Consider the following 23727-nt stretch of genomic DNA (forward strand, 5'->3'; position numbering starts at 1 on the left):
CTCAACCAAGATGGTGACCGCGCCTGGGAGAACCTTCCTGTCATCGTCACCGTCCACCTCCTCATCAAACAGCAACTGACTCTCTTGAGGGATGCTGTGGAGAGAATACACTATCTGTAGGCAAATCAGCTTCCGTCTCAAGGGGCTCATCCTGATTCTTGGGTAGGCCCTAGACAGTCACACACATAAACATTACACTTTTTTACTATCACTGTCAGTAAGTTGTGGAAGTACTTCAACCTTGGCTCAAGGAAATTCAAATGTTACAAAGTGACCTGGATGTTCTGGGACGAACTTCAAGGCAGAAAAATGTGTGTCAAACCAGGAGGACAGGAGAGGGAGGTTCTTTGCAACACCTGATAAGAAATTGTTATCGCCTTAATATCTGTTATTCTTTCATGGAGATTTTAGTTTGCATTTGGTTCTTTTTCTTAATTATTGTTTTTTTAATTGCAGTAACATTGGATTATAACAATATATAGCTTTCAGATGTACAGCGTAATGTATTTCGAATTCTGTGTAGATTACATCATGTTCACCACCCAAAAACTAATTATAGTCCATCACCACACACGTGAGCCTAATCACCCCTTTTGCCCTCCCCCGCTTCCCCTATGGTAACCACCAATCCAATCTCCAATGCTATGCGTTTGTTTGTCGTTGTTTTTATCTTCTACTTACAAGTGAGATCAATGCAGTTGGTTCTGTGTTGACCTTTCCAGATAGAATTGTTGTATAGGCTGTAGGTGGTTGAATTTCTGGTCTAAAATTAGTTTTTCAGTCAGATTTCTCTAAGGGGTCAAATGATTCTCTGAAAGTGGGCTGGCTACACTTTCAGGCCAGTCCAGTGCTTTTAATCTAAGTTACTCTGTCAGTTCACTAAATCTTGTCCTTCAGGCCTAAAATAGCTTCAGAGTTACCAGACTTGGTGATGGTAGAGACACCTTGGCACCAGAAAGAATCTGGCTGATAATGTGATGACAGCCTTTTAAAATCTATTTGTGATGACATTATTAGCTTTGGGAAGGAATGTCTTCCCCACTTAGATCAGGATAACCAATCAGATGCAGGAGGTGGAGAAAATGGAGATTGGTAAGCGAGTGTTACTATCTTTATAAAGCTGTTTGTGGGACATGGCTTAGGTCTGTGGGCGAGTGGCCTCATGGATGTTGTGTTCCTGAGTCAGACATGCTGATTTCCCCTGTCTGGTTGAGAGCCGGGCAGCCGACCAGGGTGTTCTCTAAGGCAGGACAACCCCAGAGAGGAGAGGGGCGATACTCTGGGCACGCCCAGTCTCTCCCCATCTGTCCAGTTGGGAAAGTGGCTCCTCCTCCCTTGAGAGAGGAATGGGTGAAGGAGGAAGTGCTCGGGGGAGAGTGGAGGCAAGGAGCGTCACTCTAAGGAATTTCCTTCACAGGAAACCTGAGGAGCTGGAAATGAGTGTCCTCAAGTAGTCCTCCCCTCCCCACACATATAAACTTCAGACTTTACATGCGATAGAGCAAATGGCTGGGATTCTAGACTCTTCTATTCTTTCCTGTGTGTAAGTCAGATTCTCTCTGTGCTTCAGTTTACTTATTACAACCAGAAGGATAATAGCCTTCATATTAATAGGGTTGATATAGAGGTTGCTCTATTTAAGTCAAATATTGCCTTTATCTTATCATAGATTTTATTATACTAATTAATAAATTATATTACCTTATTAAAAATCTGGCTTCCAAAATACATCTATGAAAATGGCTCCATCTAGACAATGGAATATTACTTATCACCAAAAAGAAATGAACCATCAAACCATGAAAAACATGGAGGAAACTTAAATGCGCTGCTAAGTGAAAGAAACCAATCTGGAAAGACCACACGCTGTACGATTCCAACTACATGACATTCTGGAAAAGGCAAAACTATGGAGAAAGTAAAAGTTCAGTGGCTGCCAGGGGTTAGCGGGGCGGGAGGAATGAATATGGGGGGCACAGAGGATTTTTAGGGCAGTGGAACTATTGTGTGTGACAATACGATGGTGGACACACGCCATTCTCCATTTGTCAAAATCCATGGTATGTTCCAACGCCAAGAGTGAACCCCAATGTGAAGATGGACTTTGGGTGATAATGACGTGTCATGTAGGTTCATCAATGTCAGACATCCCACTTTGCTGGGGGATGTTGATAGTGAGGGAGGCTGACATGTGGGGTAGCAGGGGGTTCTGGGAAATCTCTGTACATTCCACTCAACTTTGCTGTGAACCTAAAACTGCTCTAAAAAATAAAGTCTATTAATATATATGTATGGAAATGGTTAATAGAGAGGCCAGGTACATTTATTCTTAGAAGTCTAGCCCATTTCATCCCCAAGGTCTGCCAACAAATTCGTCCTCCATATTTGACATGGACGTCATGTCAGGCGGACAGAGAACAGCACCAGTATTCTTCCAGGAAAGACATTTTCTCAGGCAACTTCACCTTCCTCTGCTCACATCTCCTTCCAGGCCGCGCGGGGCTCTGACGCTCACCCTGTGCACACAGAACATTGCCCGGTCAGCAGTATACACCGTCCCTTAGACACAAGGAGTATTATTTAGTCTAGAAACTCTCAAAGGAAATATCCGCTTGCACGTGAAAAATCTCTGGAATTTCTCTGTTCCTCTCTGTCCGAGGTCCCCGTATCTGTGAAACCGCCTTGGAAAAGCCTCTACACACAAGCAATGCCTTGTTCCTGGCCAACTACCACAGGCCTGCTCCAGCACTCCTGTCCCTGAGGCTCCCATCCCTCTGAGACTGGCTGTGCCCGGGAGAAAGAGGAGGAGGAGGAAGAGGAGGAGGACTCTCCGGAGATCAGAAGTGAGAAGTTTTACACAACCGGGGAAATGGAGGAAAAACCCGAGTCTTAAAGCCCCAGTCGTTGCCTATCTGAGCCTCACCACTACTCACTCCAAATTAATGCAAGGAAGATTTTGACCTTGAGGGTAATAATACAAACCATCAAACCTCAGGCTTGTTTGCTGACACCCAGCTTACTCTCAGTCTCTTCCTTGGATCGCTTTTGCTGCATAGCCCTCCGTTTGCCCATTTGCACCCTCTCTTATCTCCCTTCTAAGTTCTCTTTCCTCTTCTCTTGAGTCTCCTACCCCTCCCAGAGGCAACCGATGCTGACAGACCTGGAGTTTATTTAGAGTAGGCGCCCTGGGACCCAGGGGGCATCCAAGGGCCTCCCCAGCGCAGACTGTGAAGGCATAAGGTGTTGAGTGTCTGCTTTTGCCTAATCTTTAACATAAAGGCAAGGGAACACTCTTTCCTCCCCATCTCCCAGGCCCCTGTCCCCAGTCACCCCCCAGCACTGTTTCTGGGGCTGTCTTCTCTCCATCTGAGCCTAGTTTCAGCTGCAAAGGAAAAGACCACAACTTCCCAGCTCCTTTTATAAGTGTCTTTCTCTTCATGCCAGCAGGTCGGGTTGAACCAGACTAGCACGGAAAAGGGAAGGTGGAAAAGAATCTGAGGGAAAGAGGGTACCCTTCGGAAAACAAGGAATATTCAAGTACCAGGTGCGAAAGTTTTAAATAGAAACCCGCTTACATTGCACTTGGAGTAACAACAGCTGGCTGGAGGTCCTGGGGCTCCTCAGAAGACGAAGAATTTTTCCGGGACAGTCTCAACATCACGTGAAGCCATTGTAGCAAAGGCTACAGCTCAGTGGCCCCCTGTCTATGCATCTCAAATTGCGAGCTTAGGGATTTATTTTCTAACTTGTACACTAAACCTCTCACATTCCACCCGCACACAATGACTCTGTTTTTCAAAATGCTGTCATACATGGGAATTTTATGACATCAAACCCTTAAAAATGTGGAAACTTTGGTTTCAAAATACTTAATAGGGGAAAATAATAAACCCCTTGATTCACAGTTTCTTTGCTTGCTTACGGTTCGTTTCTGACACTGTGACTGGCGCGTGTTTGGGAGGCCGGGTTTCGGAGGCATAATCAAGTATTCATATATGCCTGGTCTTGGCACCGCAGAACGCTCCCTCTAATCTGGAAATATTTTCCCTTCAGACAGGAATAGAGAGGTTACATTTGGGTCACTAGCAATCTCACAAAAGGCTTTTCAAACGAGATGAAAGAAAAGAAGTTCTGATTTGTTGGGAGAAATCGGAGAGCTTTCCAACTCGAGGGATGTGGTGAGCGTCCAGGAGCGCGTCCAGGAGCGGCATCTCTGGGGTGGGAAGCCGGGAGCACCCCCGACGGATGGGCTGAGCGAGAAGGACAGGGTTACAGCCGGCGGAGGAGGCGATGGAGCCCCTGCTTCCTCCAGGTGTCCCTTACGCAGACTTTCCAGGCAGGCTGTTGGCTGCAGGCGGCCGTCCCTCTTCCTGTGGCTTGGGCATCAGCTTTCCAGCTCTCTCTGGAAAGCCTGTGTAATGGCCGCCTGCCTGCATGCGCTGCCTCGCCCACGACCCCAACAGTTAAACAGCTCTGTTCACAACCAGGGGAGGGTGACAACATTTCAGATGCATTTCCTCCAGGCAGGACGAGTTGGCCCCAGCGGAGCGTACACCTGCGTTCCTCAATCATAGGAGGCTCTGTCTTTCCTCTCGCATGACCCCGCTTTCCTACGTCTGTTGGGAAAGCAGAATATTTAGAATCAAAGGGGCAGCCAGGGGAGGGAGAGAGGCGAAGTGCTGCCCAGCGCCTCAAATGTCGCTGAGGAATCAGGAGACACAGTTTCCTTCAGCTTAAAGAACTTACTTAGTTCCTTAAAGTCGAATGAATTCCTCAAGCACTGGAGAAACTTTTGCAAAAATATCCAGAGCCCAGACCAGTGCTTGGCGTGCAGCACACACTCCATGAACGGCGTGGAGTGCGGACGCAGAGCACTGTTTCTGGCACTGGGCTGTGACAGCGGACAAAAGTGTCAAAAAGCCCTGCCCATGTGGGGCTGGCATTCCAGTGGGGAGGCAGATACGGAAGAAGACAAGTAGTGTGTGCTGTTTAGGTGGGATCAAAGCTCAGGGGAGACACGTGTGAAAGGGAGACACACATAGAAGAGTTCGGGGAGGACGATGTCGGGAAGACCTTACTGATTAGCAGGCATGCGGTACAGACCTGAAGGAAGGGACTGAGGGAGCCACGTGGATGACCCAGGAAAGAGTGTCGCAGGCAGAGGGAACAGCATGTGCCAAGTCTCTGTGCGGGGTATGTGTCTGGGGCGTTCAAGCATCAGCAGGGTGGCCAGCGTGGCTGTAGCTGAATGGGCCGAGAGCACCGGTGATGAGGCCAGCGAGGGCAAAAAGATGAACTCTGTTTAGGGTCCCATCTTCAAAGACTTCATATGCAGGGAAAAGATCATTTAGATTATAAGATGACATGACTATGCCAAAGTTGGATAAAAGAGGCTACAGAATGGACGGCAAGTAACTGGCGTTTGGGTAAGTAGCAGGAACAGGGAGATGACTTCACACCGGAGGGCTGACACAGGTTGTGCTCTTGGGGAAGCAGGTAAGAGAAAGGCTGTGAATTGCACTTGAGCCAGCTCTTTGGACCCTATGGGGATGCTGACCTCCAAGTGGGGACAGATGTTCTAAAGTCTCCTGTGGCAGCTGGACCCACTCTTTAGAGAAGAGAAAGTGGAGTCTTCACCCTAAAACCACCTCTGTTGAGGTCAACGGAAGGGAGAGCTTCCCTCTCTACATCCAGGACTACGTCTCCTCTGTGTTCGTCTACATCAGCGGCCGTTGGTCTCACTGTTCGTTAGGAGATGAGAGTGTAGAGCTCGGTGCACATGCTGCCTCGTCAGTGCTGAGAAGGGGGAAGCTTCCTTAGAGAACCTGCCTTTGCATCCAGTTCCTCAACCATCTCCTACTCCAGATTTTGTTCCCCAACAGATTTTCTTAGGTGAAACTGTACCAGCACATGATGCCCACAATTATTTTGGGATCTGAACCAAATCACTATCCCTAAGCTTCCTATGACCTTATGGCACTAAGACAAAGGATGGCTGCCAGAGCTGGGAAGAGAGCCCCTTCGGACTTTGACCTCAGGCTTTATCACGGCCACGGCCGTCCCACTGTAGCGGCTCAGGACTCGGGAGCACAGGCCAATGACGTTTAAGTCCCTTGCTGCTTCTAAACTAACTCATTTGGAGCTGAGCCGTGGCCCTGCTGTGCAGCGTCTCCTTCCTTTCTGCCCTCTGCAGTTTTCCCGGTAACCCCACTCCGCAGACGCGTGTTCTTAAAGTGAGTGTTTTGAGCCCTTGTGAGCTTTTGTTTTTGTTTTTACCACTGTGGGGAGTTGGCGCAGAGGACATTCCGGCCTGTGGGACATAGTTACCTTTGGAGGTGGCTTCCAAGGCACTCTGAGTCACTCTTACACCACACAAGTGGAGCCATCCTGGAATAAATAATTTTTTTAAAAAAACCTACCCCGTTTCCTGGCAGTTCTGAAGCTCGTAAGGGGCGAGATGTTGCAATACCGAGGGGGCAGGTTGCAGAGTGAACTGCTGTGCTGTGGGAAACTTGGGACGTGAGCTCATCCTGCCCGGGCTGCAGCCCGGGCTCCCTCTGCTTCTGCAGGGAAGCGTTCGCAGAGCAGTGAGCAGAGCCAGGCCCCAGAAAGTGCCAGAGAGAGCGGCGAACCTGGGAGATCTGTGGGAAGGTGGCCCTGGAAGCCCTGACAACTACGGTCAGATTCTGGTGGGAATGCTGTCTGCTGATCAGCAGCTCTGATTCCTTTGTTAAAACCCCAGCTGTGCTGGGAACTGACCTCATTCATGAAGTAAACATTGAATCAGATACCAGCAGGCCTAACCCTGATTGAGTGGAAATAACATGGACGTTTCCATAATTATGAAGCTGCCAATTGGATTTGGCAAGACGAACTCTAAATATGTCAATCGGAATGAGTTCATTACCTTTTCTTGCCAACTTAATCAGAAGCCAATTGCCTTGTTGCAGTTGAAATTATTTGTATTAAAATGCTTTACTTACATTTGAGTTTTTACATGCCAAATAATGTACTGGAAAGCAGCGTAGTCTAGCAACTGGAAGACAATATTGGGAATCCGTCGACTGGCGCCCAGCCCTGGCCGAGTCCTCGGTGCTCCCCGTGCCAGCACTTCCCGCACTCGGCCCTGGAACCCTGCTGTTGGAAGAAGGGCTGTGGAGAGCGCGGTTCGGTCTCGTGACACGGGCTTGTTGTCATCCAGGGTCCTGCGGCTCATGTGTTCTCCCTCGTGGTCACACTCACTCACTGCTGATTTACCCGGACCACTGGGGACACCCCAGAGCTGTGCACCTAAGTTATAGGTTGTTCGTGCCTCTGACTTCCCTCTTCCACTGGGCTCCTCCTTCCATTTCACACAGTTCATTCAGGAGATGAAAGAGTTAGTTTGTTTCTCCATAGTAGTTGAGACCACCGTTTGCAAAGCAGTTTCACAGTTTTGAGGAGAAATAATTTCCAATAGCTGTTCCTTTTTTTTCTTTATTTTTTTGAGGAAGATTAGCCCTGAGCTAACATCTGCTGCCAATCCTCCTCAGACTGTCCCTGAGCTAACATCCATGCTCATCTTCCTCTACTTTATATGTGGGATGCCTGCCACAGCATGGCTTGCCAAGAGGTACCATTCTGCACCCGGGACCTGAACCGGCGAACCCCGGGCAGCCAAAGCGGAACGTGCGAACTTAACCACTGCGCCACCAGGCCGGCCCCTAGCTGTTCCTTTTTGATTCTCATTTCCTTACAGAGGCAGCAGAATGTTGCCATTTGGAGCCTGATGCATGGAGCCAGACTACTTGAGTTGAAGCCCAGCTCTACCCCTTCCAAAAAGGACCTTGAGCGGGTTACTTAAACTCTCTTCTGTGTCCATCTCATCATCTGTGAAAAATGGGGTGAAAACAGCAGCTACCCTGCAGAGGTGCTCACTGTGAGGATGCAAGGGCTAATTCATGGCAAGCACTTAGAACAGCGACCGGCATACAGAAGAGCTACGCGTCAGTCTTTATTATCATTGTCACTATTATTATTAGTCCGAATGAGTAAGAACAGACAATAAGGAATGGCCATAACTGTACATAATTTAGTGATAAATTTACAAGGTGCAAATCAACAACTACATTGCAGGCATGGCAACAAGAAGCCAGGTGACCGGAGTTATGACTGCTTCACTATGTCACTTAAATCGCTACGTAATTTCTCTTTTAGTGTCTTTACCTGTTTCCTGGGGTTAATGTTTACTCTTCCTTCCTCAGAATAGTCTTGTCTGATTGTTGATATGAAGGAACCTAAAGAAAGGTGTCATAACGCGGCATCATTTCATTTGCAGACAATTCTGTTGATGCTTATTTTCTTCACTATGCCCAGGGCTGAGTAATCAGAGGTCCCTGTCACAGGCCCAGGGGAGCTGTTTCTTTGGCTAATGACAAGAATAGTTGGCATCTGTCAGTCTCACAAAGACACCCTCTCCCCTCAACTAAGCCTTTCGACCTGCTTCCTTTCAGTGCTGTCACAGCTCATTAACCCTCCTCCACATCCGGGGCCTCTGTCTGTACTGGGAAGAGGGGAGGCGATCCCAGTGACCGCTCCTTCATGCCATGAAAGAAAACAATCTTGGGGGACGGAACTGGCGAGCCTCGGCAGGGAGCACTGAGCACTGCTGACATCTCAGAGTACTTGGAGGAATCATGGACAATCGAGGCAAATGTCCTAAATTTAAAAAAATTATAAAGTTTACATCGACAAATTTCTTTTTCTTTTTTTTAATTTTTAAAATTTATTTTATTATTTTTTTTTGAGGAAGCTCAGCCCTGAGCTGACATCTGCCAATCCTCCTCTTTTTGCGGAGGAAAACTGGCCCTGAGCTAACACCCGTGCCCATGTTCCTCTACTTTATATGTGGGACGCCTGCCACAGCATGTCTGCACCGAGGATCCGAACTGGTGAACCCCAGGCCGCCGAAGTGGAACGTGTGAACTTAACCGCTGCGCCACTGAGCCGGCCCCCTTTTGACAACAGTTTGACAGTTTCTCACGAAATCTTTATGGACAAAATAGTGACAAAAAGGCTGCTAGAGCTGGAAGGGACATTAGATAACCATGTGGCACATCTCCATTTAAGGTGACACCCCTTGCTCAAGGCCACACAGGTAATTAGTGTCAAGGCTGGAATCTGTTCCTGGCCCTGTGTCCCAGGTGAAGGCTCCACCCACTGCAGATGGCTCCTGGGCATGGTGAGGGGGATGGGACAGTGTCCTCCCAAGGCGTTCTCTAGGGGCACGCCAAACAGTTCTATCCTTGGCCTGAAACTCTTTAACATTCTATCAACAACTTGGACAAAGCCAAAGATAACTGCTTATCAACTGTGCAAATAGCACAAGCCTGGGAGGGAAGGCCAGTATGTCGGAATTACAGAATCAGAATCCAAGTTATCTCAGCAGGAAGGAATGATTGGTGGAATCCAACGAGATAAAATTTAGCTGGAAAACATGTAAGGTCTTGCATTTAGCTCCAAAACTTGATTGCAAAAGTATAGGATGTGGTTGGAAGACATGTCCAACCTCACCCATAATCAAAGAAATGCAAATTAAAGCAACCATGAGATAATCATTTTCCCCTATCAGATTGGCAGTGATTAAAAGAATGAAAATTCCCCGTTTGGTGACTAGGGTGTAGGGAAACTGGCTCTCTTGTCAACCGCGCTTGTGGGCGTATAAACAAAATCACTCTTCAGGGAGGGTAATCTGTAAATATATAACAAAAGCTAGAAAATGTACCATTTGTCCGAGCAGTGTCACGTATAGAAATGTATCCAAAGACAAGTGTGCAAAGACTTATGTACAAGGATATTCATGAAATCGCTGTTAAGAAAAGAACACTTTTGGGGGGGAGGTGTTCAGTATGGGAACAGGAGTTGATACCGAACCTCTTAATCTTAAGTTCGGGTGCCTGATGTGCGGTAAACCAGTCACTGAGACACCAGCACCTGGAGATGGAGACAGGTTTATTTGAATTGGCCAAAACGAGAAGGCGGGAGGGGGGGTTCTCTCAAATCTGCCTTAGCAAGGAAGAAAGCAGGGGGTCTTTATAGAGGTAAGGGGCTTGGGAAGAGAGGTTTCAGAGAAACAGGGGAAATTCGTGTTTCTTTCACTCCAGATAAGCCCTTGGGCATTTGGACTTCTGCGCATCAATGGCAGCTGGGGGCTGGTTATCTGGTGATCATAACTTCCTTAAAGGCATTCTTTTTCTTCTGCACAACAAGCTTGTAAATCCTTGTGACCCTTGAGTCAACCCTCGGGTTAAAGAAAAAAACCCAGCAAATTGACAAGATTAACCTCTTTTCATCTATGTCTATGTTGGGAACAAGGTTGAAACGTAATCATGTTCTTACTGAATATTTACAGTAACCCTCAGGTACCTGGCTTCAAAGTCATAGAGGTCTCAGATGGGTACCATACAGCTACTGTCAAATACTGGATGCTATAAAAAGGAGGGATCAGGGTCTGTGTAGCTCCTGAAGGCCAGATCAGGACTTACAAGAGATAGTTGTGGCCTAATATTACAAAGCAGATTCTAACAATTAATTCTGTCCGAATTAGGATGGGTTGCCTTGTACCTTCCCAATCACGGGCAGATGGCTCTCTGTCAAGGATGTCGAAGAGGATAGTCATTGTTCTTTAGCCATTGGGATGAAATGCTCATCTTGATTCCTTCCAACCAAAGAGGCAATGAGTCTTTGCTGCATTAAATCATCAAAGGGTAGAGTCACCACTCAAGTTGAAGGTGGGAGGTCACACCAGGTTCCACTTCCTGACACTGAATTCTAGGAATGAAATGAGAAACCCTCCTGCTGCCCAACACCACCCTTACTGAGAACCTATAGGAGATGACTGCCCCTCTTCACCCCCCCCCCCCAGATCTTTTACGAGAACCTGCTGTGTATCAGTTCCCCAAGGGTAAAGCTAAGGGAAGCTTTTAGCTGGACCTGAAGAAAAGAAGTAAAAGATGAACGCTCCTTCTCACCAAATCATTTCCCTTGTATTTTGGCTTCCAGGAGATAGACCTATGGGGGAAGTGTTCGACTGCTCTATCTACACCTTTCTCTTTCTCATTAGTCTGATTGAAAACTTTCAGTTTTAATCATAAATCACATCTGTCTAAGCTATATGACACCCAGCACCCCCAAATATGGAGATTCAGTACTGTGGGACGCTCATCTGTAATGTGCTCTTACATCTGCTCATCACTTCAGTTTATTAAGCCCCTTCCTGGCCTCTTTTCCATCCAATCTCCCCATCAAGTGTCAGGTGGGCATTATTAAAAATGCTCCTAGTTAACCCTTTACGGAGCCCCGTGAGACACTCACCACGTACCCTATCAGGTCGTCCTCACCATCACTCAACTCTGGAGCCGAGAGTAGCCCCTGCCAACCCATTCGCGATCAGAGTAATCTTTTCATAAGACAGCTCCTGTCACATCACCAACTACAGACCCAGGTGGCCTTCAAAGCCCTGCATGTGCTGCTCCCCAAACCCCCAGTGTATCTCCTACCAAGACCCCTCGCTCTGAGTTCAAGCCACATGGGTCTGTCCTTTCTTCCAACTTGTCACACTCCTTCCAGCCATAGGATTTCTACGCACATTCTTCCCTCTGCCTGGAAGGCTCCCCTTGTCCCATCTCTCTATCCTACGTATACTTTGGATCTTAATTAATGCTATGAGTTGAATTGTGCCCCTCCTCAAATTAATATGCTGAAGTCCTAAACCCTTAGTACCCCAGAGTGTGACTGCATTTGGAGATACAGCTTTTAACGAGGAAATTATCTTAATAGGGGGCCTTTAGGGTGGGCCCTAATCCAATCTGCCTGGTGTCCGTAGAAGAAGAGAGACACCAGGGCGATAACGCACAGAGGAAAGACCATATGAGGACACAGTGAGAAGGCAGCCATTGCAAGCCAAGAAGAGAGGCCTCAGAAGAAATGAAACCTGCCGACACCTTGATCTTGGACCTCTAGCCTCCAGGACTGTGAGAAACAAATTTCTGTTGGTTAAGCCACCTGGGCCCGTAGCACTTTGCTACGGCAGCCCCAGCGGACTAATACAATGAAGGCACTCCCCCGGGGAAGCTGTTCCCCACCCCTCTCCACATCAGTGCGATATTGCTTTCCCTCAGTCACACTTACCACAGTCGGTGAATAATCACCTATTTGGATGACTGTACACTATTGTCTGTACCCCTTCCTCAGGATACAGACTCCGGGGGAGGGAGGAAACACGTGCATTTAGGTTCTTCATTGAGTCCCCAGCAACTAGCACGGTGCTAGCTGCTCATACAGGGAGGTGTTCAATATTGCTCAGTGAACAGCTCAAGTGTTATTTCACCCACGTTAAAAATGAGCAAATTGAAGCTCAGAGGTTAAACTTCCTAAAGGTTGCAAAGCAGCTAAGCGGCAAAGGGGGACTGGAACCCAAGCCCCGAAAGCTCTGGCCTTTAACACTACTTAACCCTCTGATTTTTTTTTTTATTAAGATTATGATAGTTAACATCCTTGTGAAGTTACAGTTGTACATCATTATTAGTCATGTTGTAGGTACACCACTTCACCCCTAGTGCCCTCCCCCCACCCCCCTTTCCCCTGGGAACCACCGATCAGTTCTCTTTGTCTATATGTTAACTACCACCTATGAGTGGAGTCATACAGAGTTCGTCTTTCTCTGTCTGGCTTATTTCACAATAAGGGTATTTCATAATACCCTCAAGGTCTATCCATGTTTTAACCCTCTGATTTTGAAATGCATCCATTCCCTCAACAGATACTTACCTAGCACCCAATCATGGGCCCTCCAGGACCAGTTCAACCGACCCCATCTCTTATCAACAGAGTGATTAAGAACAGCCTTTCAGAAAATCTGCAAAGTCATGTCGCCAGGGCAGGCACAAAAGAAGAAATTGTGAGCTGAAATGACCTCGGGACCAAAGATCCTCCTTCCCACAGAAACCAAGGACCTGGGACACGAGCAGAACTTGAAAGTCAGACTCTTATGAGAAGTGAGGGTCCCTCATTCAGGAAGACCCAGTGTTAAAATTCCTTCCCCACCTCATCAAAAATGTTTAGAATCCTGTTATAAACGTTTAAAACCTTACCATAGGGGCCAGCCTGGTGGCACAGCGGTTAAGTTCACACGTTCTGATTCGCAGGTTCAGATACCGGGTGCGGACATGGCACTGCTTGGCAAAAGCCGTGCTGTGGTAGGCGTCCCACGTATAAAGTAGAGGAAGATGGGCGTGGATGTTAGCTCAGGGCCGGTCTTCCTCAGCAAATAGAGGAGGATTGGCAGTAGTTAGCTCAGGGCTAATCTTCCTCAAAAAAAAAAAAAGTTAAAAAAACCCCACCTGACCATAAATGCTTGAAGTCCACCAACAAAAATCTGTCCCACCAGTGTTTCCGCATGCCAGTCTATTCTCTGTAACCTCTTAAATTTCACCCCAAATCCCGAATCGGGTAGACAGATCTAAGGGCGCACGCCCCCTGTCTCCCTGCAGAATAAAAGCTGATTTCTCCTCCAAAGGCTGATGCCATAATTAATTGGCTTTTTTATGTGCATCAGGCAGAGAACCCCGATTTTGTGCGGTAATGCACCTATCACACGCTGGCCCCTGTCTAGGAATTGGGGAAGCATCAATGACAAAACAGACAAAATTGCCGCCTTCATGTGGAGAGAGACATCAAATAAGACAAAGAAGTAAATTATATGGTATATTAGAGGTGATAAATGGAACAGAGCATATGGAAATGTGGGCTTGGCGAGTCAGATTTGCAATTTAAAATCAGGAGGTTAGAGAAGGTCTTTTTGAGTAAGGAATGTTTGAGCCAAGCCTTGAAGAAGGTGACGGAGGGAGCTCTGGGGGTATTGGAGGACAAGTTCCTTGCAAAAGTAAAAGCAAGTTCAGTGTCCCTGAGGCAGAAGTAAGCCCGGCACACGACTTTTGTGGCTGGAGTAAAGTGAGGAAGGGAGTCAAAATTAGGAGAGCTGCTCAGCGAGGTTCCAGGAGCCTCGTGGTGCAGGACATTTCTGGCCATGGTAAAACTGGCTTTTACTCTGAGAGAGAGAGTCTGTGGAAGGTTTTGCACAGAGAATATGACTTTCAACAGAATTACTCAGGCTGTTATGTGAACACAGACTGAGGAGGAGAGAGCTAAAGGAGGACTGTGGAAGAGCACTTAGGAGGCAATTACAATAATCCAGGTGAGCGGTGATGGGGGCTGGGTCTAAGATGGCTTCAGCGGAGTTTGGACTCTGGATATATTTTGAAGAAAAAGCCAATAGAGTTTGCTGCCAGATTGGGTAGGAGATGAAGGAGAACTCAAGGTTTGGAACCTGAGAAGTTAGGAGGATGGAGGTGCATTGTTTGAGATGAGAAAAGTACAGGTAGAATATCTTTTGGTGGAGAAGCTCAGGAGTTCCACTTTGAACACGATGAGTTTGACGTGCCTACTAGGCATCTACGTTTTGATGCCAAATAGGTAGTAGTATATTAAGTATGGAGGTTTGGGGGAGAAGTCCAGGTTCTCACTGGCATACAGATCGTCTTTAAAGCTAAAGCTAAAACTAAATGAGATCACCAAGATGTTAAGTGAAAAGAGAGAGAAGTCTAAGAAGCCAGTCCTGGGGGCACTGCTACATTTAGACGTCAGGGGAATGATGAGAACCAGCAAATAAGATGGAGAAATAGGAGTCAGAGATGGAGGAAGAAAGCCAAAAGTGTGCGGACCCGCAAGCCAAACGCAGAAAGTATTTCGTGGAGGAGAGGGTGATAAACCATTCCCAATGTTGCTGATCGAGCAGGTAAGACGACGACTGGGAAGAAACTGAGAGTGTGTGGGAGAGCGTTCAACAAAGAGTGGGATGAGAGAGCTGCAGACGACGACTACAGGCGCTCGAGGAGCTTTGATATTCAGAAAAAGAGATGAGGCGGGAGCTGGAGGGAGAAGTAGAGTCAAGAAAAGGTTTTCTTAGGAAGGAAGAAATAATATATTTACATGCCTTTGGAAAGATCTCGAGAAGAAATTGAGGCTCAAAAAGTTAGGTTACCCCTGGCACTAAGTCTTCTGGTCCAGACTCATCTTCCTACACGATGCTGCTGAAGTGACAAATCTAAGCCTCTCTGGGGCCTCCTGCTCCACGCGGAATCCGAACTAGGGCACTTTGAACTTTTACTTTACTTGGATGAGCAGCACATCCGATATTTACTGCCTTAGGTCAAGAAGTCCGTCGAATTGAACTTTGGGCTCTGACTCTAGCTTTGGGGTTAGTTTCTGGGAATCCACCATCCGGAGAGTGCAAGGCGTCATGGTTGCCAGGGCAGTGGGCGCCCAGAGCGCCCCACAGGGCCTCCAGCGCGCTGTAGAAACCTCACAACGTCAGCTGACCAGTCTTCCTCCAATCCCGTCTTGGGGGCGGGGCTTGACGCAGTGTCTCCACAGCAACGCCGTTGCCAATCTGAGCACCCGGCTTCGGCACCACGGGAGGCGCTCTCGAATGACGTCATGCACTCCGTGGCGCTGCCGTGACTTAAGCCTAGCTCGGAAGAGACGGCTCGGCACACCCACAGGTATGAAAAGGAGCACGGGCTCGGGCACGGCGCATGTGTCGTCTCAGGTTGGCGCATGTGTAGTTCTTACCTCCAAGAAGTGGGCGAGCGCAGTTGAGGTCCCCGCGCCTTTGCTGCTGTTCCGTTAATCTTAGTCAGAACACTAATCGGAGACGCTACAGTTGAATCTGGCTTTCTGGGAGTTATCTCGAGGGCAGATATCCGAGGATCAGACAGTTCATTCACTGTCTCCTCCCTCCCTCTTCTCCTGGCGCTTTCCTCGTTGCATCCACAATGCCACTTAACCAGTCTGAAACTGCTAGTTGAATTCCCAAATTGCTGTTGCCAGCAAGCTTTCTCTAGCGTGCCACCTCCTTTCTAAACCAATGCTAGTAAGATCAGCAAGCAAACCTTTTAGCACTAGTTGTAATGGTAACCAGTCTCGACAGAGCCTGAGAAGTTCTCTGAGTCAAGTACTGGAAATTTTAAGGGCTTATGACTTCTGTTGAATGCTTGTGGTTCCTTCCTCCTCCTTTCAGATCTTTAGCCAGGATCAAAACAGTTGACTTCGCTAAGTAAATGCGCTCCAGGTAGATGAAGTGTCACTGTTCTGAAACTTAAGAGTTCCTGTGCTGTTAGTCATTCATTCACTGACATTCATGAAACGCTCACTCCTGCCGGGCCCTGTGCTGAGCCCTGGGGTTACAGTGATGATGACAGTCCCTGCCATCTGTGATAGCTCATTTCATTGATTAATTCAAGAAACATTTACTGAACATCAACTATGTGCTAGGCACAGTTGAGATTATTACCGTTCATTGAAAGAATGAAGTGTGATCCGGGCTAGCATGTGGCTAGGAGTCAGATTTGATTTTGAACCTTGGCCCTGCTCCTTACTTGTGAGTGATCTTGGGTGAGTTACAGACCCCCTCTGCATCTCAATTTCATGATTTGTAAAAATGGTATAATAATGCCTACCTCCTACAGGGGACTAACAGGAGAGTTAGACCTCATGCTCCAGTTGGGAGAGGCTTCTCTTTTCACTTCCTTACGTTTCTTCCCTTCTCAGTCCCTGTCTCTCTCAGGCCTTACACACAGGACAACACCACTAGTGGGAAAACAGCCCCCTGAACAGCACGCAGCCTCAGAGGTCATCCACAGATTGTCCTCAAATTGTTTTAAAAACAGCTTTCATCCAGACGCTGCTTTTTGTGGGTCTGTATGCTGCGGCCAAGTTATATTTAAGCAGAGCCCTCCCACCTCATCCCCAAACAAGCTCCTCTAAAACCAAAAGGAAAAAAAATCCTTTCCTTCAATTGCGCGGCGACTTGAAGCTAAACATGGGCCGAGTGTTGGAGGGTGGCCTGCAAGATTGGGTCAGATCTCGGGTCACTGTCTGAGGAGCGATGAAACACTATAAGGGTTGGGGAGCGGGTGTCTGGCTCCCTTGTCACCACAAGACCTGTGGTTTCCAACCCTGTCTGCATCCGCGTCCCACTAAACAACAGTGGGAGAGAAAACAGACATGCACACAGGCGGGGACACACACACACACCCAGACTTGCACAGCCTTCAGAGGAAGTGGAGCACCAGATGTTCTGGGTTTCCTGTTCGATGCTTCCACAGCTGGTCGAGTCTGTGGTTGCGGTTTGTCTGTCTCGGGCTTATGTGAGAGACAAAAGCTGGGCTGACGGGAAACCTCCCCTCCCAGCCCCTCTTCCTCAGCTCTAACTGATCAGCCACACGGAAACCTGGCAGGTCAGACATTTCCTGAAACACCCAGAGCTTGGATTCTCTCAGGAGAAGGCTGGATCCCCTATCCCCGGGGAGCAGCCCCGGGGCTGGTGGCCAGCCCTCACAGAACCTGGGGACAATAGAAACCTCTCCAAATATACTGTTAATATGGACCCACACCCCTACTGAATAGAAGCTGAGGCCAGGTTGCTCAGCTACAGTCACTAATCCAGTGCCTGGCATAGAGCAGCTACTCCGAAGCACTCAACATGCAAAGGAATGAATGAGGAACAGGGAACTTCATCTTTGGGGGTCGGATCTAAAAGCCCTGGCAGCCCATCACTTCTCTTAAGTGGCTTTAGGTTCAAACAGAGAAGGATTTGGAGAGGCACTGTGTTACTGATTTGCTGCAGGTAGTTTAACCTCTCTGGGCCCGGTTTCCTCGTCTATAAAAGGGAGACAATAATGTCTATTGCACAAAGTTGTGAGGGCCCAGTGAGACACATGGATTTGCTTGATATGGAGTCTTGCCCATAGTAACTGCTCCATAAAGGCTGGTTCCCTTTTCTACTTGCAACACTGCAGTTTATTTAAGAAAATGCACTAAAAAAGCAAAGGAGATAAAACAAACAACAACCAAACCATTGCTCCCAGGACAGCTGCCTGGTGGGGCAGTAGAGCAGCAGTGCTGGTTTTCGTGTGGTGCCAATTGTGGGGGGATGCCTGCAGAAGGGGCTGCGGCCACCCCAGGGTCCCCAGGCTCTGGGAGGCAGCATCCAGTGTCTTCCTCTGGGTGTGCAGTAGGGTTAGTGTCTTGGGGATGGAGGGGAGGACAGGCAGAGTGCTCCTTCACCCCTTAGCTCGGCAGTCGTGTTAATTCTGGCTACCAGTCAGTCTGCATTTGGACCTGGGCAACAGTGACCCCTGCCCTGAGCCCCAGCTTCAACAGACTGCACTTCAGCCCTCCTCCAGCTGCATCCCTCCCTATGAGATGGGGCATCCACAGCTAAGTGTAGCCATTAGGGTCATTGCCTCTGAAGTCTGACCGACTAGGTTCAAATGTTGGCTCTGACACTTATGAGCTCTGCAGCCTTGGGCAAGTTACTTCACCTCTCTCTGCCTCTGTTTCCTTTTTTAATAAAACAGGTAAAATAATAACCACATCATAGGGTAGTTGTGATGATTAAATGAGTTAATATATGTAAAGCGCTTAGAAGAGCTGCTGGCACATGGATCAACAAGGGATGGATAAATGTTAACTGTTATATGCACGAATGCCTTTGATTCTTATAACAACCTCACTGCAGGTAGATTCTCTTATTATTTCCATTTCACAGAGGAGAAAACTGAAGCTTAGAGAGATGAAGTAAGTTCTGCAAGTTCACACAGGTAGTACACAGTAATCCTGAGACTTTACTCTGGTTCTTTCTGACTCTTTCTTGTGCATGAGGTTTTAACCACCTGCCCCAGCTGCATTTTTTTCTTCTCCTCGGACTTCTCCCGCCACCCCCAGCCCATGATGCTCAGCCTCTTCCCGCCGTCCGGGACCTCACCCCTGGCAGCCTCCAGCTGGACCTGCACTCTCAGATCAAGGTCCTGACTCTTGACTGATGGTTCCCCTGCAGAAACTTACTTGGCCGAGTGACTTCTTACGAGCAATTGTTCCTAGCCAGGGATAACTTGCATTAATTCATGAGAGGGTCTCAGGTTTTTCTAGGACTATTTGTAGTTTAACTGAAAGAGATGACTCTTTGGGGAGAATTTCACAAAGAGCAGTCTGGCAGGGGAGACATTTTGGTGGTGGTTTTTAGTGGGGAAAGTGGTCCTTGGCTGCACCCCTCAAATCCCCCCGCTCTGGTGGTGGCTTTGTCTGATGGAAGAGGCAGCATGGTGTGGTGTGAGGGTTCTCAAACTTAGCAAGCACAATTATTGCCCAAGGAGCTTTGAAAATGCAGATTCCCGGGTTCCATCTCAGAGTCTGTCAACTACATTTTGAGAAATATTGGTATCGTGGCAAGATGCATAAGACCTGGGCTCAAGTTCTTCACGTGGTTAGCTGTGCAAACTTGGCAGGACGTTAATCCTCCTGGGCTTCACTGTTCTCACCTTTAAAGCAGGAAGTGAGCCTATCCCATCAGCCTCATGGGGGATCACCAGTGAAAGTGCATCATGCCCTGTTCGATGTCTTGGGATGTGAGAGAGGACCATTTGTATGCTAGTGTTCAACCAAGTACTGTAGAGACATTTAAAGGAAGGCACAGACCCAGGCCCAAGCCTTAGAAAAGTTCCTTAAATCTTTAGCGAGACAAGGAACCCTGGGGCCCCTGAATATAAGCTCGCAAGGACTCCTTTGGGTGAAGGCTGTTGGCCAGAGGGGGAGGAAGTGTTGTTTTCTACCTCTTGCATGCTGACCTCTCCTGGTGAACAGCATGGGAGAGTGTACCAGAGTGTGCCAGGAGCTCGAATCAGTCAGGGTATGCCAGGTAATGCTGCAGTAACAAACAACCCCTGGAGCTCAGTGGCTGAACACAACAAAAGTTGACTTCTTGCTCACACTCTATGTCCCAGCAGGTTGGCAGGCAGTTCTGCTCCACAGACTAACTTGGGGACCCAGGTGGACAGAAGCTCCATCTTCTAGCTGCACCGTACAGAACACATAGCCTCCATAGTTGAAGAGTCTGGGAGAAAGAGAGACTAGAGAATGAGACATGGGCTTTGTCTTGCCTCAGCCTGGCAAGGACACGCATCACTTCTGCTCATTTTCATTGGCCAAAACTAGTCACATGGCACAGCTGGGAAATGCAGGGGAGCCGATGGCATATTTGGTGAGCCTATGGCTTCTGCCACGGGGTACTCCCAGGAGTAGGGAGATCTAAAAACTCTTGATCCAGACTTCCAGCTTGGGCACAAAGACCAATGTCTCTTAGAGAAGGATGGAAGACTTCTCTGTTGAATTGCTCCTGCACCCCACCAGCTGAGAAGCTCAGCTTTCCTGGCTGGTGGAGCGGAGTTTTATTTGTTTGAGAATGTGTTTTTTTTTTTTTTTCTCATTCTTGCCTGCCCTCAAAACATGGGAAGAAAAGTAATCTGCCTCAAGCAGCCAGCAGTCTGGCCCAGGCCTCCTAGGATGGAGAGGAGCCATTTCCCAGCAGGCCAAGAAATACCCCAGGAGCTCCTACGGTCCTGTGGGCGCTGAGTGGGAGGCTGACACAGCCAAGAGGCGGTGCGTCTGGCCGCCAACTCCAGCATCAGTCCTGGTGCTCCGTGCAGAGCACAGCCGAAAGCAGCCCAGATAGCTTCGGAAATGGAGAACACTGGACTGGAACCCAGCAATTTGGGGCAGCAGTTTTTCTGGAACACACAGCTTGGGAATTTGCCTGAAGAAATCTTTCATTCCTAGAGTGTTGGTGGATAAATGGCACTTATTTGTTTAACCTCAAATCAAGCCACAGCCCCCATTTCTGGGCTGCTTTGAAAGGGTTGTTGTAAAATAGCTGAACAAGCTGAAAATCATGGGTCTAGGTTGCTGGAATGGCTTTGCAGAAAGCGGTGGGCTCAGGAAGTTCCTTAATTTTCCGTAGAATGTGACTGGCGGTCGGAGAAGGGAGGACTGTGGGAGGGGCAGAGGCTGGGCCCTTCTCCTGGAAGACTGCATACTGGCTGGACTGTCTCAGCAGTGGGTTCAACCTTGGCCTGGTCAGTGTCCTCTTGGGGATTCAGGGTGGGAGGAAACCCTGGAAGATTCCTTTCTGAGATCTCTAGGCAGATTTGCATTCAACAGAGTCGAGTTCCTTTGTTATATCTGCCTGGCCAGCCTCTACTTCCCCTTTTTGGGTAATAGAATGTATCTTTCCTCAGGAGAAACTGTTTCATTGGTTTAGGTAGGGCTGACTCAGTGGTGTGCATCAGTGTTTAACAGCTGGCTCTGGGCGGGCGGAGCCCTGATTTGTAGTGTTTGCTAATTTCCATGGTATAAACACTCTCACTATGGCCAATTTCAAGCTACAAACATGACGTCACTAAAAGTGCACATTCAGCCCTCACAGCACATCACTGCTGCTGATTCTGCCCCATCCAAGGATGGGCACGTGACCCAGAGATGTCCTATCATTAAGGGCTGTCAGAGAAGACTGTTTCTTTCTTTTGGCATCGCTAAAAAGATAGGATTTCGTCTGGGGCTGCTAGCAACCATCTTGCCAGCTGCAGGGAGAGAATTTGTTTGGGAGAGAGAGAAAGGACACTCATGGCGTCATTTGAACTCCTGAATGCAGCCATCCTTGAAGCTGTTATATTCCTAAACATCCCAGTTGTGCAAATCAATAATCCCCCTTCTTTGTCTAGATACTGTGAGTTGAGTTCCTGCCACCTGCCAATAAAAATGTCATGAAGAATACAAATGGGTCACCCGTAGGAAGCCAATACAATAGATTCGGTGTTTGCCTCTTGATTGTGGCGCTGGTTTCAGAGGCGTCTACATCTGTCAAAACTCACTGAGTTGTACACTTTTTAAGGGGGTGCATCTTATTGTAAGTAAATTATATCTCAAGATGTTAATAAAATGCTGTGGGCTGCAGTGGGGGTGGGTGGGCAGGGGGCATTTTCCATATCTAATTCTGCCAGGCAAAGGCTCAGGCAGGAAGAGAAGATGGAACTAGAAGGATTGTTCTATCACTCACGTCAACCTGTCCCTGCTTCGGCCTGTACTGAGATTTTTATCCACCTACCTGTTTCCCACCTGAGACTTCTCAGAGAAGAAGTGGATGAAGGGAGGAAGGAAACGCCTCTCTAGGAAGTGGAAGAAGCAGAATTGTCCCAAGCTGAAGTTGGGTGTTATCTCCCTTGCAAGTCCTGGAAACCAGCTGAGTTGCCACCATCCTTGATTCAGTGACAAGACCCTCGCAGAGCAGCAAGGCTGACAGAGCCAAGGAGGCCGCCCAGTGGAGCTGAACCAAACTCCGTATGGTCCCCTCCTCCCTTCTGTCTCTGGGTCTGGGGGGTGGGTGGGCTCCAGCCTGCAAAGAAGAGGAACGCCTCTGTCAGGCCTAGAGCTCAGATCCCACCGTTCAGTCCTGGCTTAGGGCTCCAGGCTTCCCGCCTTCTCCCCGCCCGCCCCCCACCAACTGCCTAAGGGCACACCCGGGTGCCTGGGACACCCCGCCTGGGACACATTGGCTCCTACACTGCCAACTTAGTTGCAAGTGGAGTTGAAAAACCCCGTTGACAACAGCAGCTACTGCTACTACTTTCCCACAAGATCATTTCAGCGCCCACTGTGTCTGGCTTTGCGAGCACGAGCTCATAATTTTCAGAAGCCTAGAGGTAAATCTTCTGATAATCAGCATTGTACAGATGAGGAGGCTGACACCCAGAGAGCTTAGGGAACTTGCCTGGGTCACATAGCTAAGAAGAGGCATTGCTGGGCCCCAAACCCAGGTCTGTCTGGCCCCCAACCTGGCTCCCATGTCTGTACAGAGTGCAAAGCAGAGAGAACTGCGTTTGTCTTTCTCACCTGGTGGCACCGAATTCCTAAGAAGCAGCTCCAAACAAGGTGCCGGTCAAGATGGATTTCAAGTGCCCGCTCCAGTGTGAGGGTGCCCTGAGCAGCAAGCCAGGCGGAGCTACTGCCCCGCTGCCCTGGCCTCCGCCTGCACCCCTCAGGAAGGCCGGGGAGACTGCTGAGGGGGAGGGTGGGGTCCTCCAGCTTCCATGGGCCAGGTCAGCCTGGGACTGGCTCAAGGCTCTGCAGAGGTGGCTGGGCATGTGTGGGCATCACTCCAAGTGTGGCAGGAGTGCTATTCCAGGACAGGCGGGGGGCCTCAGCCTAGTCTGCCCACCCCCACACCTCTCAGATGACCTCCTGGCCCCAAGAGAGGGACATGGACAGCCATTCTGGTCCCCTGGCAGGGTGGACACAGGTGTGGCTCCTCGTGCCCAGTTCACTCTGCTCACGCCCGCTTCTGGTCTCCTGAGGCTCTCATTGGAGTCACCCCCTTCCCCACCGCAGCCCTTGTCTGCAGAGAGACTGCTCCAAGGAAAGGGCCCTCTCTGGCTGAAATTTTAACTGCGTTCCAGGGACGCTAGCTTGGTCTAATTGGATAGTGTGGATGGATGGATGGACGGACCAGTGAGGGGGTGAAGGGGATGTGATGGGCGAAGGAGTGGGTGGGGTTCATAGGAACAGGCCTCAGGTGTGGAGGGAGAGGAGGGGGAGGAGGGGATGGGTGTGAAGTGTTGAGGTGGGACTGGGGTGAGATGTGGGTGGAGAGAATGGGGGAGGCCGGTGAGCTTAGTGGGAAAGATGGAGCAGAAAGGGGCTCCGAGGCTGGAAAGGGGGGAGGGGGGAGCGGGCACCCAGAGAGGTGGAGAGAGGCAAAGCCCCAGAGTAATTAGAGCGAAGCGAAAGAGAGCAGAGGGG

General features: G+C 48.8%; 2 long non-coding RNA genes across 2 annotated transcripts; one reads left to right on the forward strand and one right to left on the reverse strand.

Moving 5' to 3' along the window:
* Positions 1-425: 425 nt before the first annotated feature.
* LOC111772455 (uncharacterized) lies at positions 426-15414 on the reverse strand. The gene is made up of 6 exons (XR_002806338.2): positions 15080-15414; positions 13131-13343; positions 10603-10725; positions 8206-8276; positions 3576-4616; positions 426-2516 (listed from the first exon to the last, which is right to left on the reverse strand). It is a non-coding gene; the product is annotated as an uncharacterized lncRNA (long non-coding RNA).
* Positions 15415-15475: 61 nt separating this feature from the next.
* Positions 15476-21738, forward strand: LOC138921145 (uncharacterized). Its single transcript, XR_011433462.1, has 2 exons — positions 15476-15599; positions 19884-21738. It is a non-coding gene; the product is annotated as an uncharacterized lncRNA (long non-coding RNA).
* The last annotated feature ends 1989 nt before the right edge of the window (positions 21739-23727 follow it).

The sequence above is a fragment of the Equus caballus genome, chromosome 2, assembly GCF_041296265.1.
Source record: "Equus caballus isolate H_3958 breed thoroughbred chromosome 2, TB-T2T, whole genome shotgun sequence".
NCBI lineage: Eukaryota > Metazoa > Chordata > Mammalia > Perissodactyla > Equidae > Equus > Equus caballus.